This window comes from Asparagus officinalis, chromosome 6, assembly GCF_001876935.1.
Source record: "Asparagus officinalis chromosome 6, Aspof.V1, whole genome shotgun sequence".
Lineage (NCBI taxonomy): Eukaryota > Viridiplantae > Streptophyta > Magnoliopsida > Asparagales > Asparagaceae > Asparagus > Asparagus officinalis.
The window spans coordinates 61,631,663-61,639,915 of record NC_033799.1 but is presented as its reverse complement, the minus strand read 5'-3'; positions in this window follow the sequence as shown (position 1 = coordinate 61,639,915).

Below are 8,253 nucleotides of genomic sequence, written 5' to 3'. Positions count from 1 at the left end.
GCCGGCCCCATGACTTTTAGCTCGCTGCTCTTCTACCTTTTATATTTTATTCTTATTTCTCCTCCCTCCCTCCCTCCATTTGCGCTGAGTTATTAGAGCCTTAGTTATTACTGATGCTTTCGTCGGCACGTCACCGGTTCGCTTAACCGCTCCGCGTACTAACTCCAAAACCCAATTATTATCTCGCTTTTCTCCACTCCTTAGAAAGCACCTTTAAAATTAGCATCATTCTATAGAAAGACCGTCTTTAATGACCATTAAGGTATCGGAACGGAGGTTAAACTTTTTCTTCTCTTTCTTTGCTCACCTTTACGGCCCAATTTGATGGGTAAGATTTTAGTGTAAAATTTTCTTAACTTCCTCTCCTCTATCCTCCTAATAGAACTCCCAAATAATGTTTAAGGGCATGTTTGGTTTGTTTCCTAAATATAGGGAAATGCAATTCCATGTAAAGAAACTCAAGTTTTGAGTTTTTTAAACTTTTTCAAGAAATAGATTTTTTGGTTTGGTTCGCATGTAAAATATGGTGAGAAAGCAATGTATTTGTTTTTCTTGTGTTTGGTTTGCACGAGAAAAGAAGGAAAAACTTTTGTTGATTTGACATTTCTCACTTTTCTTGTGTTTGGTTGGTTTGAAGTGGGTAGGGAAAATTGTTTTATAGTCACCATGGTAAGATTACCCATCACTATAGACAAATTTATCTGTGCTTGTTATGAGAGGTAATCTTAATCATATAAGGGCATGTTTGGTTCGTTTCCTTCATTTTCCAAAACCCATTTTTTTTTCACTTTTTTGTGTTTCCTTCACTTTCATTGGCTGGAAACACACTTGGCAAGCACACAACTGATGGGGTAAAACGCATTCACAAAGTTCTGCAACAAGGCTAACAAAGAACTGATGGGGTAAAATGCATTGGTATAAAGCTTGGTATATTTTTCAATATATGTCAAAAATAGCTTGTAATTGTCCGGGTCGATGCCATAGAGTGAGTGCTGCAAACCAAGTATGTGAAAACACCCTAGAGGGGGGTGAATAGGGTTTATGCTAATCTAATCCGATTTTATACCAATTAAAAACTATTAACAAATTATCCTAACAAATAAGATATGCAACAATTATATGCAATGATAAGCAATGTAAACAAAGGGTAAAATAAACAAACTACAAAATAAACAAGATAGTGGTCACTATGAGCAATAGACAATGGCGACAAGAATGAAATGAACAATAAGCACAAGTGAGACGCCAAGGCAATCACAAACACATAAAGATGATCACGGAGTTCGGACCTTCCGTCCTACGTCTCCGCTCCCCACTCTCGGGGAGAAATTCACTATCACAACCGGGTTTTTAACGCTCACCCGAATAACGTTTACACCTCACACTTGGTTTTCTAGCTCACCGAAAACTTTATAATCTTCACTCTTGCAATCCCACTCTACACCCTCTAAGTGTTGGTCTCTAGCCCGTGTCTCCCTCAAGTGTTAGGAATTACAACCTACCCCACTCCTTTTTGGACGATCCCGTCTCTCACCACTCACTTCTCTCGGTGTACAAGTGTATTACCAAAGTGTTCAACACAATTATGCTCACAATACAAATAAATCTATTCTCTACAATGGATGAAAATACAATATAAGCTCACACTCTAAGTCACTAAATCACAACCCCAATTATACAATGTATGCAAATACAATAAGCTCAATTCGTTGTGTGTAAACAATGAGTGAAATCAATACTAAACTCAAATATGAAATCTAGCTTAAAACAATGATAATCAAACAAGTATATAAATGTAAAGCCAGAGTTTGAGTTTAGAAAACTTCTCAAAACTTCTCTATGATGACGAGAGAGAGAGAGAGAGAGAGAGAGAGAGAGAGAGAGAGATGAGTTGAAGCTCAAACACCAAAGGATGATCTCTTCTAGCTCTTGTGAAAATTTCTTCACAAACTTGTAAACAAACTTTAAACACTTTTAAACAAAACTTAAACCATTGTAAAACTTGTTTAAAACATTCTCTTGAGTAAATAAAACTAAGGATATGTGGGGGTATTTATAGGAACCCCAAAGCCAAGAGAAAACAAGGCAAAAAGACCAAAAACCTAAAACTCAAACAAGCTGAAAAAAACTAGCCGTTACAGCATCAGTCGACTGATGGGTTTTATCAGTCGACTGATGAGCTGACCGTTGTAGGTATTTTTTAGCTCATCACTCGACTGACGACCTTATCAGTCGACTGACGATCTTATCAGTCGACTGGCGACCTTATCAGTCGACTGACGACCTTATCAGTTGACTGACGACTTCATCAGTCGATTAGTCAGTCGACCAATATAAAAACAGAAACTTTTGATGATTCCAAGTGATTTTTTCAGTCGACTGAACATATATATCAGTCGACTGATAACGTGTTATCAGCCTATTTTAAATAGTAAAAACCAACTTTGAAGTGTCTTTAAAAATATCAAACAAATTTCAAAAATTATAAAACTTTGGAAAATGATTGTAAACATGATAATAAACATGTTACAAAAAAAACTTTTAGAATTATACTTCGCATTTGTGAAAACTCATTATTTTATAAAATAGTCCAAAACATGAAAATGAACAACATGTTTTGAAACTTAAAGTATTAACACACAGGTATAAATAGGAAACTTAAAGTATTAACACACAAGTATAACTCATTATTTTATAAAATAGTCCAAAACATGTTTTTAACATTTTAGCTAAATCATGTTTTGAAACTTTACAAAATGATTTTATAGACTTAATAAAATTTGTATAAAGTGATATTAAAGTCTATAAACTAATAAAATAATATTTTCATAAAAATACATATATTTTGATAAAATCAACAAATACATGTGTGTGATTAATATGAGCTTAAAGTATTAACACACATGTATAAACCTATACTATAAATACTATAAACTATATACCCAAGCTTGAAGGTCTTTAATATAGCTTGACTTGGTAAACTTGCGGATGAATCTTGAACTTGAATCTTGAACTTGAATTGCATTGTTTCACTCTACTATTTCCGCCAACCTTCATTTGATATGATCGTTGTGGCGCAATCCATCCAACCTCTAACACATTGTTTGCCTAGAATAAATAGAAAAATATAAATACTAGATAAACAATATTAGTAGTAAATTGTTTGTTAAACATCATCAAAACAAAAAGGTCAACAGTATGTATGGGTTGAAATTAAAATGAAGATGCGTTGAAATTAAAAGGGAGGATTAGAAATAACATTGTATAAATTACAACTCACGTGGCATAAATTAGAACTCACATAGCATAAATTAGAACTAAAATGATCTGCGATAGAACTAACATAGCATAATTTAGGACTAACATGGTACAAATTAGAACTCACAAGGCATACATTAGAACTCACATGGTATATATTAGAACTAACATGAGTCACGATAGAACTAACATGGTATAAATTAGGACTAACATGGTATAAATTAGAACTCACGAGGCATAAATTAGAACTAACATGGTATAAATTAAAACTCACGAGGCATAAACCATGCACACAATTAAAACAAAGGCCAAGCAAGGACTGAAACCAAAGGCCAACCATAACTAACCAACCAAAGGCCAAACAAAGGTTGAAACCAAAAGCCAACCAAAGGACACAACTGAAACCAACTTCATAACCAACCCAGGAGCTGAAACCAAGGCCGAGAGCAAGGCTAAAACCATGCTAAAAATTGAAACGAAGTCTAAGCAAGGGCTGAAACCAAAATTGTAAACACATAGCTGACCAACCAAAGGCCAAACAAAGACTGAAACCAAAGCCCAACCAAAGGATACAACTGAAATCAACATCATAACCAACCTAGGAGCTGAAACCAAGGCTCAGAGCAAGGTTGAAACCATGCACACAATTGAAACAAAGGCCAAGCAACAAACCATACAGACATTTCCAACCATGCAGACATTCCCTAGATTCCAAATTAGGACAGAGAGATCCATGTTGCAAATACAAACTTCCAGGAAACCATGCAGACATTTCCAACTCAAATGTCTCGGTTAAGAAAAGCTCAACACTTAAGAAATCCAGAACTTGGATCTCAGTTAAGAAAAGCCCAGTTAAGAAAAGCTCAACACTTAAAAAATATGCTCAGAAAAGGCCCTTTTTTCATTATCTGCCTCGCCATGCAATTTATAATAGCAATGTTGACTGCAATATATTACCTCGCCAATATATTGTTACTATAAACTTTGGCTGCAAATCTTAAAAATAGCTCATCATCATAACACAAAATATGCATACATGTTTCACTTTAATTCCATCAAACTAGAAATATGTAGGTTACTCTAAATTCACTAGCTTGCAGAGATAATGAGGAGGAATGATTTATTGCGAGACTCAATACATGTTACAGTGGAGGAGCAACTTGCTATGACTTTGAGATGGAGAATTAGAACTAACATGGTATAAATTAGAACTCACATGACATAAATTAGAACTAGCATGGTATAAATTACAACAAACATGGTTCAAATTAGAACTCACGTGGCATAAATTAGAACTCACATGACATAAAATAGAACTAACATGAGCTATGATAGAACTAACATGGCATAAATTAGAACTAGCATGGTACAAATTAGAACTAATGAGGCATAAATTAGAACTCACATGATATATATTAGAGCTAACATGAGCCGTGATAGAACTAACATGATATAAATTAGAATCGACATAGTTTAAATTAAAACTCACGTGGCACAAATTAGAACTCACATGGAATAAATTAGAACTAACATGAACTGCGATAGAACTAATATGACATAAATTAGGACTAACATTGTATAAATTAGAACTCACGAGACATACATTAGAACTCACATGGTATATATTAGAACTAATATGAGCCGCGATAGAACTAACATGTCATAAATTTGGACTAACATGGTACAAATTAGAACTCACGAGGCATAAATTAGAACTAACATGGTATAAATTAGAACTCACGAGACATAAACCATGCACACAATTGAAACACATGCCAAGCAAGGATTGAAACCAAAGGCCAACCATAGCTGACTAACCAAAGGCCAAACAAGAACTGAAACCATAGGACACAATTGAAACCAACTTCATAACCAACCCAGGAGTTGAAACTAAGGCCGAGAGTAAGGTTGAAACCATGCTAAAATTGAAACGAAAGCCAAGTAAGGACTAAAACCAAAATAGTAAAACCTAAGCACCAACCAGTGAGCACAAAAACTGAGCACCAACGAGCCTAAAAACTGGTCATATGTGCACAAAACCTAGCTGATAACAAACCTGAAAAAAACAACACCAACAACACCAACCAACAACACAAAAACTGGTCATATGTACACAAAAACTAAACACAAACAATGCCCAAAACTGAGCACAAAAACTGGGCACCAGCCAGCCCAAAAACTGGGCACCAACCAGCCCAAAAACTAGTCATATGTACACAAAAACTGAGCACAAACAGTGCACAAAGCCAGCACAAACAACCACAAACTAAAAACTAAAAACTAGCACAAACAGCCAGCCTAAACAATGTATGCACACAAGATTTATGGACATGAACTCAAATTGAAAACCAGCCACAAAGTCAGCACAAACAGCCACAAAGCCGACACAAACTAAAAACCTGAACAATGTGTGCTCATCATCATCACAAACAGCCACAAAGCCAGCACAAACACAAAACTAAAAACCCACCAGTCATCCATGAACACCAACCAACCACAAAGCCACAAACCCAAATACCACACAAAAACCCAACCAGTCAATGAACCAAGAAACACCCACCAGCCATCCATGAACACCAACCAACCAACTAACAACACCAACCAACGATATTGAGCACATGTAATCAGCATCAAATTTCGGCAAAGATTAGAGGACAATATGCAAAGAAACACAAACCAATCAACCAACCAACACTAACCAACCAACCAATCAACAACACCAACTATCGCCATCAAGTAATCAGCTGTTGGCTACTGATTATAGCTTAGGGCTTAGAATTTGGTCAATATCATCATTGTTAGCCATCCAGTATAATATCAATAGATATTGCAGGTTGCTAATCTCAGAAACTTTGATAATCATCATAGCCTAAAAGTAAAAAAGTCACCAAATTAAACTCGGGGCATGACAATCGAATACCTTAATCACCCACAGCAATAGCCACCCAATACAATACATGTACATTGTAGGTTTCTTTCCTCTTAGATAATTTTATCAGTTGTCATGATCGTTTGGTGACTTATAAAGTTTCTGCAGTCACAATTTCATTGTAAAAGTTAGTATTCTACAACATTCATATCATGAAAGGTAAATATTATAATATGGAGGCATATAAATACTTACTACATATTACAATAATATGTTCCATCATTGTAATGTTCCACAAACACAAAAATAACATTCCTATGAGTCGTTGCCTAAATTAAACAATAATAGTCTTTCACCAAAAATGGATTTCACAAGTATGTTAGAAGTGAGAATTACAAAATACCACGTACACACATATTCTATCGGACTTCAACCCTCTTTGTTATGAAAGGCATCAATCATTCCTTTTTGACTAACCAAAGATATACCCATAAATAGTCTGCTTCATGCTCATTCAAAATGAGGTGACGGTAGTATGTATCTAGCTTAACATTACTAAAGTCTTGTAAATAAGCATATAGGACCATGGATAACTCCTCGGTCCAATGCATATTTACACATTTCATGCTAGCGTTGAATACATCTATCTTATCCACCATTTTTAGCATGAGCTCATTATCTAGGTTGGTCCTGTGAGCCTTATCCATATCAACACATGCATTTGCCTTAGAACTTGATGTCACGGGTGCTTCCTTAGGCGGAGGAGTGTCCTCGTCATCTAAAATATGTACTTGAGGGGATTGTGAGGCAGGCAAAGGAGAGTCAGCATCATCTCCAAGATTTATGGACTCATTATGACTACACTTTTTTTAAGCATCACTAGCAAATTCCCCTCTAGCTTGATCATCTCCGATGATAAGAGCAAGATCATCACAATGCCTCAAGGGTTTATTGACATATTGTTTAAGCTTAGCATTCTTAAAGCTCTTGTCCTGAAAAATATAGTTGAATTAATTCAATAAAAACATGAAAATAAGATAAGTAGTGAAGGGTTATGCAAAAATAGTTTAATTACCTCAATCCATCTATCCAAACATTCAGGATCCATGATGACAGTCTTGGTGCCATCATCCCAATCGACACCACTAAGATTATGACAAGTTTTCATATCACGGAATCTTGTACGTAAAGTTTAGACGCAGTTCATGACACTTTCCCACTTGAATACTGTGTTAAACTTCTCATTGATATGTTGGGAATCCATATAAAAAGCGGTTCTCTTAAAGCTCTTTTCGGGTTTGTAACCCTTTCTCACCAAGTCGGTAAGAAATGGAATGCGCTCATCATCATAACGAGAATCCCAAAACATATGTTTGTTACCTTGAGGACCGCAAGTCTCACTATTTTTTTCTTTGTTGAGGTGTTTTTCCTCTTCTTCTTTGGATTTGGTGATGTTTCTTCCCCTTCTTCTAGGAGCACCCATTTGGAACCTGATTCGGGAGTTGAGCCATAACCACTAGTGGGAGAAAGTTGCACCCTGCTAATAGTAGGACTATGGAATTATGTAGGCAAAGTAGGAGAACTTAGCATGCTTGTATATGACCCAAATTGAGGGTGCATCGGGAAGTAACTGCCATCATGGAATGGCATATTGGGAAATGCATGAGGTGGTTGTCCAAAGAATGAATGCTGAAAAGGAAAATACCCACTATCGCCTTGATGCAATGACCGAGGGGGTTGAGAGGGTGGGGGTTGAGATGGCGCTACACCCTTCCCTTTATGATTATCTTTTCCGCTTAATGATGTATTATCAGCCATCACTAATTAAATAGTGAGAATTAGATATTATATGATTTGTGAAATAAGAACAACCAGAGTACATGAAAGATATTGCAAAGAAAAATATAATAACATGAATACATGAATGAAAAGCAAATATATGAATTAAGTCTCAGTAGTTACACCATGATTATACTTATTACAGTAGTCCACCCATATCACCCAAACAATATCATCCCTAGGAGTCTTCCACTCATTTCTTGATTCAGTTTACTCTCTTTGGATTTGAGTCTGAGTAAAATTAACTAAATTATTGTCATTCTCATTTGTCACCTCACCATCAATAT